Source organism: Phyllostomus discolor, chromosome 1 (assembly GCF_004126475.2).
Source record: "Phyllostomus discolor isolate MPI-MPIP mPhyDis1 chromosome 1, mPhyDis1.pri.v3, whole genome shotgun sequence".
NCBI lineage: Eukaryota > Metazoa > Chordata > Mammalia > Chiroptera > Phyllostomidae > Phyllostomus > Phyllostomus discolor.
Genome location: NC_040903.2, coordinates 20,861,505 through 20,873,350, shown reverse-complemented (window position 1 = coordinate 20,873,350; position 11,846 = coordinate 20,861,505). Strand labels below are relative to the sequence as shown.

At 37.6% G+C, this 11,846-nt stretch overlaps 1 pseudogene; it reads left to right on the top strand.

Moving 5' to 3' along the window:
* Positions 1 to 9,442: 9,442 nt before the first annotated feature.
* Positions 9,443 to 10,781, top strand: LOC114492865 (annotated as a pseudogene).
* The last annotated feature ends 1,065 nt before the right edge of the window (positions 10,782 to 11,846 follow it).

Genomic DNA, 11,846 nt, shown 5'->3' with positions numbered 1-11,846 from the left:
CTTTCTCCTACAAAGAATATGCAGATAAAACTAGACTTTTTTGTACATTATGACTTTATTCCATGGATTCATTTTATATTTTCACGATTTTTATATATTTGTTTTCTATTTTTTTCTACAGTGAAGGTGATATTGAATATACAGTAATTGCTTTTCAGTTGTATTGACGAAAGCACTCCAAGTGTGGTACTTTATGAGTGATGAAACAGAATTCATATCAAAAGGACATTTGCTTCTGTTCTAATTCCCTTTTTTATTTTACAGCTTCTCTGGTGTTATTTTTCAAAAGAAAAATCTCAGGACGTAATGGCATAAAAATCCATTTAGAGTACTATGCTTTGCATTTACATATGAATAATTAATTATAAACACATTTTTGCATACAAAAACCAAATAATATATCTTTCCATGTTTCTGTAATTCAGTGTTGTCCTGCTATTTATGTGAAAGTCTATCAACATCAGGTTATTAAGAAGCTACCAAAATACATGTACTTTCAAGAAATATCTTAGCAACATTTAAGACTCAAATATTATTTTTAAAAAATCCTTTTTCTATACTTAATATACAAAAAACATTATATATTGCTTCAGACTATGTAATACATTACATTAAGATATTCTAAGCCACTATTTAAATAAATATATCAACATATTATTGCCATTATCAAACCCATAATTATATATGAATCTACTAAGAACCATGTAAAATATATATATCCATTCACATCTAGTAGAACCTAAGCACCACAAATATCTTTGTCTTTTACTTTTGTGCCTTAAAAAGTAAGAACTGTAAACATTGTAAACTGTAAAGAGACATGATAAATTTGACATTCTATAAATAAGGATCTATGATGAGAACTTTTTAACATGAAGGAAAAAAGCATATGCTTACATGGATGTTTTGGTAGAACTGACTAAAGGTTACGTGAAAAATAAGTTAATGGACTGAAGTTTATAGCTCTGTGTATAACTGTCAAATCTTTCTGTAAATTACCTTTCTGTTGTGCTGGCTGGAATGCAAAAAATCCAATAAACTGTTAATAAAAATGGAAAGGTCATATGTAAATATCAAAGATCTTGAAAATGAACCAGAAAAGATGATAGTTTGCAGAAAAATATCATTTCATAATCTGTTTCACTGTATTCTAAGTGTGATTTGGATTGCAAAGTATGTTTCCAAGAAAAAAAAAAAACAGTAGGAAAATTTTCTCTTAAAAAGAGATCAGGTTCCCATCTGAAAAGAGGAGTTTCAGTACTAATTGGCTGTTGGTTTCTGCAACTTCAGAAGAACTGCAAGCAATGAAATGCTTTTATATTTTCTCTGATTAAGCAAACTCTTAATAGGGCCTCATGGAATTATTCCAGAAACACTGAGAGAGCACAGTCTGTGGAGGGCGTGTGTATGGGATGGAAGGTTCGTTGCTTAGGGTCTCAGAGGTTCATCTTCTGTCTGCAGCCAGACACCTCCCCGGGCAGCATTTGCCAGCCTGGTCTCAAGCTTGCAAAGAATTAGGACCTGGAAGAACTGGAGCAACAGAAACTACTCTTTTCTGCCCTACTCCATTTATCCAGAGAGAGCATAGTCCTTTTAAAGCCAATTTGAAAGTTGTAGCCTCATAAAGGGAATGTATTTAGGCCCAGGGAGAAGCTGAGTTTGCACACTGCTGCTTTTGATGAAGCCAGGCATGGTGCCCTTGATCTTCTGTGTCTGCGTTTGAAGGGCTTTTGTGGTGCCTGGAAAAAGTCGTTGGTCAGAAGGGCAAAGAAGGGTTCAGTCTCCTAAATAGGTCCTTGAAAGAACAATTTTCCCCCTTTTCTTCCCTTTTTTTAAATTTTAGCAGTGTCTAACTGTAAAATTATTATACAGAACCGACACAGAAATCAAGTTTCACCAAGCAAATGAAGTGATAAGTAGCATTGAGGGCTAGTGCAGTCTTTTAGCTGAGGGGACAATTAGTTCTCTATGATTTAGACATATACTCAGTTTTCTTTAAATGTTCTAAATTATTCACTTAAAGCAATGAATGAATAGATCAATTTATTTATGCCAGTGCATCATGTTTTTCTTAAATGATCTAAATTATGCATCAAAAGCAGTGAATGAATGGATGAATTTATTTCACTGGAAACATATAGCAATAAAGATAAGATTTCCAAATAAATTAGTTATGTTCCCATTTGATGTAAGTTTGCTTCTCTCACTAATGAAAGGCTGGAAAATATGCTTGGATAACAGTGAGAGAAACCCAGAAAGGATCCAAATATATACCCAAGTGGGATTTTGAATTTCTAGAAAAATTCTTTCCAGAAGATGTTATTTGGCATATTTAAATAACATTGGCTTAAGGTCAGATTTAAACTAAAAGCCCTTTCAATTTAAACCTTTCTGATTCCTTGTGATCACTTTTCAATTAGACAATGAAAAACAATTTAGTGGCTACTTAGCTTAATTGGTTTGCTTCTATGTTTTGACCTCCAGGGCTCCACTTACTTATTCCATGCAATATGCTTGCAACAATTATCTTCCTCTTTAGAATGCGTGTTTCCCATAATTTTGAACAAACTGTCTGATTCAACCACTGTTAATACTCTTTACTCCTTTCTTCCTTTAGGAGTGTAGGGGTCAAGGTGTTGTTTTTAAATTCTTGGGTTAAAAGAAAACTGTAATTTCTTATTAATAGGAAAAGACAAGTCAATAGGTAAATGAGGCTGTCATTTGCACAGTTTTGGTACATGATGTTATACAGAATTCCATCTAAAAATATTAAATAAAATGATAGAACAAGAAGTTGTTAAATCATTAGTTAATATACTAATACCAGATACAAAGATACAAACTTGATAAATTACATATTTTGTAGTGATAGAGTGTATTTCTGTTTCTGTCGGTGTTTGTGTTAGAGTATGTATGGCTCTCTAGGAGCCAAATTCTTTTGTCTACAGTCCATACCATCTCTTCCAATAAACTTCATTATGTTTTAAGTTTAATAAGTCATCAATTTACACCTAGTTGTATGCATTGCAATAAATTACATTAAGTTGCATCCAACATGGTATATGAAAAAAAAATCTCAAATATGATATACATTTAAAAGCAAAATCAGTTTCATGTGAATTTTGATCTCAATTATCTAAAAGCTTTCATGATGAAATAATAATTTGGTCTTACTCAGAAAAGTTATCTAAGGAGTAAATTTTCTTGCTGTGGTTAGATACAGAATAGTAAGTGGCATCTCATGTTGAAAAATATAATTTTCTTTTCCTTTTTTATTTATTTATTTTTAGAGAGGGAAGGGAGGAAGAAAGAGAGAGAGAGAGAGAGAGAGAGAGAGAGAAACATCAATGTGCGGTTGTTGGGGGTCATGGCCTACAACCCAGGCATGTGCCCTGACTGGGAATCAAACCTGCGACACTTTGGTTCGCAGCCCGTGCTCAATCCATTGAGCTACACCAGCCAGGAAATTTTCAAAAATCTGGTACTTTCTAAGCTTTTATTACTTAAGCTCATTTTACCTTACTTACCTCAACCTCGTTCATTCATGCGTGCATCCAAGCACTGAAAAAGGAAACAAGAGACAAACCCTCTCCTGGAGGAATATGCTGAACTGTAAAGGAAATAAGTTCTCCTCTACAGAAGAAACAACAATTCAGTGTGATAAGTCTACTCTCCAAGACCCATAAGCTATTTTTTAAGAAGTGTTAAGCTTTAGCATAAATGCTACACAAGGTTTGTACTTTCTTTTTTTTTTTTTTTTTTTTGAATTGACATATAACTGAGTGCAGTATGTCTACAGATTTCAGGAAATAGATAAGTCGTTCACTTTCATGGACCTCCATTTTTCCACCTGTAGAAGGGAGTGCTTGGGTTACATTCTATTTTTTTTTAATTTACTCTTTTATCACTTTATTAGGTTTTTGACATCATATTGCTTCTTAGGATAGCGTCAATCATCATCATCTACGTCTCTTCCCAAAATGTCCAGTCCCCTCCTAAGGTCTAACTTTGTTCCTGCAGTTAGACTTGTCAAAACCCCCATTCTTTGTATCTCTTCGGCTCAGGTTAATTTCTCCCAGGTTTCTGATCATGTGGCATGGGGTATAATTTGTATTTCAATTCTAACATCTATGTTATGAATTTACATGTTTTTTTCTATTTCAATCATTTCTTATTTTCAGTTACAGTTGACATACATTATTATATTAGTTCCAGGTGTACACTCCGGTGATTAGACATTGCATGATTTTACATTTTAATAGTTCTTTCTTGTTATATTGATTTATCTATATGGTCCATAAGTATATGGTTACTTTACTTGTGTGCATTTTACTTTTGTTTATTCATGAGGCTATTTAAAGTCAGGCTATATTACAGTTGACGCTCTCCAGATTCTAGAATCAAATAAACCTCGGTTCAAATCTCAGTATAGCCCCTTAACAAGTAGTATGAGCGTGATGAAAGTTGCTTGATTTCTACATAGTTGCTTATATTTTATATTTAAAAAGTTTTCATGTGAAATCAGAATTACAGAGATGACTATTCCAATATACTTATATCGAAAAAGAACTTAATGCTATCGATTATGTAATGACTTTTCTATAGTACCCTAATCATGTTTCTTGGTCTCTCAGAGTTATGTTTCCATCACCAAAGATCCAATCAGATATTTTTTCCCGTCTGGCTCTTCTAACTGCATATCATCAATGCTTCCTTCTATACGAAATGTATAAAGTCCGAACGACGTGAACTGGTATAGATTTGCAATATGCAAATGCTGTCTGCACTCCAGGATGTTGTCAGCTCCATCATGAACCAATCTGTCCTCACATTAGCACTCCTCGTGTTTAGCTGCTTTGATGTTGGAAGGATTATCAGCAATTTGGGAAAACATGCATGGTTCATTGCGAAAAAATAAACTAGCAATACCAGGACCATAAGAATTTTTTCTTATCCTTTCTCTTAGATTCTTGTGCAATGCAGGTAAACATACTTATCTCTCCATTCTTACTGAAGCTCTTTGATGATAGAAGATTAATGCTAGTATGTCTGAAGGTTTGGTTGAGGATAAGTGTGCTAGGATACTTTAAAATTAATTGCCGATAGTACAAAAGAAAGTAGGGGAAAAGGACATGACTTTAAACTTTTCTTCTTGTTATAGTTTCATTGTAGTAAAGTAGCTTAGGAGCCCTTTTGTGCTGAAGCAGTCATATTAGGCTCATAACAACAGTAGCAGAAACATCCTCATCCTTTTAGATATAGATCACTAACACTGCATGCTTTGAAAAATAGAGGTGAGGCGAACACAAACCTGTTGATTTAAAAAGACAAAGCAGAACAGAATCTCGGGACAATAAGAAGAAAAGATAAAGCTGCAGTGACACGATGAAGTCAAACTGCTCCCTACATCTCGTGGCTAATTCTCTGTCAGACTATATTTAGCAGGAATCCTCAGGCAGAACAATTATTATGGCAAGACGAAGAGATGAGTGGGGGAAATACAGTGCCTTGTATTTTGCTGTGGATATTAAAGGAATCCTTATGTACATTTATATAAGTGTTTTTTTACATTCTGGAAGCAGAATCTCTTAACCCCCCAAATGACTTCAGATCTCATTTTAGAAATGAAGTCCCTATTTGCCTAGCTAGATCATGCTGTGAGACTAATATCAGCATTTTCTCCATAGTCTGTTCTGTCTTACACCAATTACTAAAGGCTCAATGGCTACTGATTTACCTATTGTTCATCTGGCTCTGCTGCAGTCTGGGACTGCTAGCGTGAAGCCTGCATATGAGAGTCCATAACAAGATTCTCCCCTCATTCTCATGGCATCCAAAAGGGGGAAGTTGGACCCTTCCCGTAACTGTTGCTTGCTTGGATGATAGCTTTGGAATTGCAAAAGAGACTAGATGTTTTTGCTAGCAGACAAGTGTGAAGCAAGTGTAACCAAAACCAGGTCTGGCTGTCTGCCACGATGGAAGCCAGTACCAGTGAGGCAGGTGCTGAAGTGGTTCATTTTCAGGTGTGGCCACCTAGAAGATGGGGACTCACATCTAAAAACTTACCTCCACCTCTCAGTGGAGGCAGAGGTTTTTTATGAGGGAGAGGGGAACAGAACCAAGAGATCAAGGGAGGGGGCTGAAATGTTCTCTACATGTAGACCAGCACAGTCCGTTCCTACAAGGCAAGTAACGGTCTGGTGTGCGTCATCCTGGTTTAGTCATCCTGGCTTCTCGTCACCTGGACTTTATGTCATTGGGACTCCCCAGTTGAAGTTCAGCAAATCTCAGGGAGCTGGGATGCCTGAGCGTTGGAGCCTGTATCTTTTGACGTTAGATCCTAGGATTTTTATGTTATGGATGGGGAGAGAAAGACTCAGACAAGAGGCTCCCTTCCCCGCCTGGGTTTTTGTCTCCCTCGCGAGAGAATAGTTCAAATGAGACACAACCATGTATAGTGGAAATGAGATCACAAGTTTTTTTAGGAAACACGCATGAGCACAAAGCTGCAAGCAGGCACCCAGCCAGTCTGTGTCCCAAGTGTAGAGGAAATAAAGTTGTTAGTAAGTTTGTAAATTGAGCTGAGGCTACAAGTGGGTACTTAGCTAATCTAAGTACCCCAACTGTTGGAGTTCAAGGGTTATATACCTTATCTAGCTTCTAAGTTCCCCCCTTTGGGAATAATGTACAGTTACAAATGCTTTCTTTCTCAGTTAATAAAGATTCTTTGTCTTAATGAAATTGTTACAGAGGCTTCCTTTCCCATCATAGCCCCACCTCTTCCTCCTGTGCTATTTTGTCTGCAATATTCAGACACCCTGTAATCTCAGTAACATTGTTACAGAAGTCCCTTTTCTCAGCGCAGTCTCAAGGATGCTCCCCTCCTCCTGGGCTATTTTGTTTGCAGTGCTCAGGACACCCGGCAATTTTATCAAACCAAGCTCAGGATCTCTGAGTGAACTGTGGAGACATGTTTTCCTCTTGCTTCCAGCCTGTTGTATTTAGTTCTTCATTAGATTGTAACGCTGAGGGCCCTGCCCTTATTTCCCCTCTGGCCACTTATTCCTAGCTGCTACCTAACGTTTATACAAATGAGTTGTTAATCTACCACCCACGTATTAGTCAGAGTCAGCATTTACAGAAACAATGTCAAAAAAAATGGTAAGGTAGGTTGCAGTTCCCCACTGTTACAATTTTCCATGGTTATACAGGTACTGTTTTCTGCATTTCTGTGTATAGAATGGGATGAATAAAAATGCTTACCTAATTTCTTCAGTTTATTGAGAACTTAACATGCATTTATATTGAACTAGACCAAGGGGAAAAGGTAAACTAGAACTTTGGCTGCATGTGCTTACTTACATAAACAAGGATAGAGTTGAGCCCGTGGAGATGAAAGAAAATTGGTATGAAGTAGCATTTAGAACTGATGGAGCAAAACAATTACTATACTGTGCATGCAGGTTTTGATAGCTTCACGTTTGTCCAGTATTCTGAAAGTGTGAGTCTATGTAGCAGCAGGAAAGACTACCTTAAGATCATCCTTGGGGTGCTCTAGGTAAAGGTTTCAAACTATTATCATGGGAATTATAATACATGAATATCAGTATATTTTCTTATTTCTGTTAATTGACAGCCAACTGAATTAGGACAAATTCTGTGGTGTTTATTTTTGAAGGCCCAATATATGTTTAATCTTTGATACATAGGAGGTAGTGAAAATATGCTGGTGAATGAAGAATGCTACCATTTTCACTCTGATATTTTCTAAGAAATATTATATTTTAATAAGAGTCATATCAACATGGATGAATTTTCTTTCAGAAATAATTTTTTGAAGCACACTATTAAACATTTTAATCCTTAATCAATTTTTTATGCAGTTAAATTTTTTCACTTTACCCTTTTTTATGGGAACAATGGCTTTAGTTCCACATTCAGAAAAAAACAGTCTAATATTATTATTGTCTAATTATTTACCAATTACAACCCTTGGCCATTCTTAAGTTTCCTTTTTGGCTATAACTATGCTCCATTTTTCCTAGCCCAAATTTGTCAAGAATAATTTGTTACTTTTTTCAATGGTATCAATTGTTAGTTAGCATAGGCAAAAATTAATGACCAGTGACATAGTAACAAAGGTCTATTTTATTTAATGTCTCACACAGTCATCAATTAAAGTAAAATAAAAGTATTTATCTGGCACTTCCTTAAGTTTTGTCTTGATAACATCACTTAAATATAACTGAGAATATTCCCTATCTCTTTTTTCCCCCATCTCTTTTTGAAAAGATAGCATTACCATGCATCCAGTTACCTAAACAAGAATAATAGGCATCGGTCTTTCTACCTTCTTCTAACTCTGACTTCCTTATCGAATCCATCAATAAATCTCTTGGAATTTACCTTTGAAGTATATTATAAGTAAACCCACCCTTTATAGCCAGCTGTATCTTTGCCACGTAAGTATCCAGAATGTGTTGGCTAAATTACTGTAATCATCCACTTTTTGATCTCCTCCTCTTATCCTTTCTGCTCACTTTACACTGAACTCGAAGTCTTTTTTTCCTCCAAAGAATTCAGATTGATTATCCTACAACTTACCACACTTCAAAGATTCTGAAATGTCAGTTGGTATCAATCATATCTGAACTGATATACATTGTAAAATATGAAGGAAAAAGCCTAAGTAAAATGCATTATTGAGGTTCATGTAAGAATACTGTTACCGATAATTTTATTTTTTATTATGCATTTGCTGATCCCTTAAGCAATCATTTTATTACTGACTTTAAAGTCAATAATGAGTGTGCATATATGTTTACGAAGGAAACCAAAGTTTTGCCACCCAAAATATGCCTTTTGGTTTATTGATTTTGAGTTGGTTATTAAGAGTCAAAAGACTCACAAAGAGCTTTCCCTCCTTATCTGCTTAAAGGAATTTAGACTTAAAGAAACCTGTTTAGAGGAAGAGAGCTCATCTTACCACCATAATATAAACTACGTGTTGCAGACAAGGAGAAATCTAACAAAGCCTGTTTGTTAGACTTCCCTGTGTCCTATTGTTTCTAGGTGACCAAGCAAGACTTTGTTTGCTGCACATTTGCTCCTTCTCATTTACCTGTGCATTGCCTGCTTTCCCTTTGAAATCCCAGATTCCTGCCTCCGTCTTCTTAGTCCAGAATGGTCTACAAACCACAATTGCTCAGTGTCTCCTTGGGTCTCATACTTTTATGACACCTCTGTGTGTATATCCGTAGTAAATTCCAGACATTTTCTCCTGTTAATCTGTCTTATGTTAATTTGATCTTTATCCGGGCTAGAAGAACTTAGAAGGTGGGAGGAGGTTTTCTACATCAACCACCCAGGAGTAGTGCAGTAAGAAGGGACAACTGCCCCTCTTCCTCTCTGTTACCTGCTGGGCAGCTGCAAGGAAGCGACCATGCATGGATGCGTCTTTACCCACATTGGCCAGATTGGTGTCCAGATCGGCAATGCTTGCAGGGATGCAGGGAGCTCTACTGCCTTAACCATGGCATGCAGCCCAAAGGCCAGGTGCCAAGTGATGAGACCACTGGGGGGGTGATGACTCATTCAACACCCTCTTTAGTAAGACAGGTGCTTGCGAGCAAGCATGTGCCTGGGACAGTGTTATTGACCTGGAACCCACAGTCATTGGTGAAGTGTTCACTGGCACCTATGGTGAGTTCTTCCACCTTCAGCAGCTCATCACAGGCAAGGAAGATGCTGCCCATAACTATGCCTGTGGACACCACACCATTGGCAAGGAGATCACTGACTTTGTCTTAGACCTAATTCAGAAACTGACCAACCATGCCCAGGTCCCTGGGGCTCCTTTCCACAGTTTAGTACTAGAACTGCCTCAGGATTCTCCTCCCTACTGATGGAAAGTCTCCCTAGTGATTATGGCAAGAAGTCCAAGCTGTATTTTTCTATTTACTCAGCCCCCCAGGTTTCCGCAGCCATGGTTGAATCCTACAAGTCCATCCTCACCACCCGTACCGCCCTGGGGCACTCTGATTGTGCCTTCATGGTTGACACTGAAGCCATGTACAACGTCTGTCATAGAAACCTCAATATGGAGCTCCCAACCAATACTAACCTGAATAGGTTTAGAGGTCAAATTGTGTCCTCAGACACATTTGGGCTTTCCTCAGATTTGATGGAGCCCTGAATGTCGATCTGATGAAATCCCAGATCACTCCAGAGCCCTATCCCCAAATCCACTCCCCTCTGGCCACATATGTTCCTATCATCTCTGCAAAGAAAGTCCACTAGGAACTGCTTTCTGTACCAGAGATCAGTAATGCATGTTTTAAACCAGCCAACCAAATGGCAAAATGTGACCCTTATGACAATATATACATAGTTTGCTGCCTGTTGTACCATGGTGATATGGTTTCCAAAGATGTCAATTCTGCTATTGCCACCATCAAGACAAAGCATACCATCCAGTGTGTGGACTGGTGCCCTTATGAGCTTCAAAGTCAGCATTAATTAGCAGGTATGTGATACCTAGTGGACACCTGGTCAAAACCCAGCGAGTTGTGTGTGTGCTGAGCAACACCACAGCTGTTGCTGAGGCCTGGGCTCACCTAGAGCACAAGTTTGACCTGTTGTATGCTGAGCGTGCCTTTGTCCACTGGGTGAGGGCATGGAGGAAGGCCCGTGGTGACATGGCTGCCCTTGTGGAGGATTGGGAGGAGGATGGTGTAGATTCTGTTAAAGGACAGAGTGAGGAGGAAGGAGAGGAACACTAAAGCTAAAATGTCAGTAAGATGTTGCTTTTACAAAGAAACTTATTCTGTTCCAAACATTGGAAAGTTGTGGTCTGATCAGTCAGTTTGTATGTAGCAGGATACACTCCCCTAGAAAATGACTAGACTATGCTTCAAAACATGACGGTTTGTTACAGACACAACCTATCTGTTTCTCTGATGGGTTCGAACATAGCCCTCCCTGTCTTAACTGGAAGGAAAAGGTAGGAGGAAAGTTATTTTTGACATCCATATTTACACATTAGTTTTCATAACTAAACTCTGTGTTCAGGCGTGACATTTATTACTGGAGACACAAGGACGAAACCTTAATTGTCCTTAAAATATATCTGTTGTCGGGCAGTTCTTCTGTCAGCTATACCGACTTAAAAACAATTAGCTCTTATGGATTCCTCTGTGACTAGATGTAACTACTCTTATTACCTTCATATTCTCTTAATATTCTTTTAACATATTTAGAAACTGCACTTATATCACTTCCAATTGTTACTATTGGTAATTAGTATATCTTATCTTTTTTTTTCCATGCTCAGTCTGGCTCTAGGCTTATCAAATGTATAGATCTCCACAAAGAATTTGTGTTTAGGTTTTTTAAAATCAGGTTTGTTTTCTATGTCACTGACGTTTAATGAAAATTTGTATTGGTTTAATCATAGATTCACATGCAGTTCTAGTAAATATTATAGAGATTTCATGTACAGTTTTTTTTTCATTTCCCCCTAGTGATAACAGTAGATTTGCTACCCACATGTGGAGAACAAAGAATATTTCTCTGATAGGTTTTCACTGCGGAAGGATCAGCCTCAGGAACCCTCTAGCCTCTGGCAGCTGGAAGGGTGTATCGGGCTCATGAAGACAAAAGGCTTCCAGGACCAGGCTGTTTGCTGCAGAATACCTGCTTCCTCTGGGTTATGAAACATCAGGTTGGGCACATATAGTCATGGGCTGATCTACTGGGCCCCTAGAGCTACAGCACTTGTTTGCGGGTAGCAAATGAATGAGTCTACTTGGGTCGCCTTCTGTTTATAGGCTGGTAGCTAGAAAACA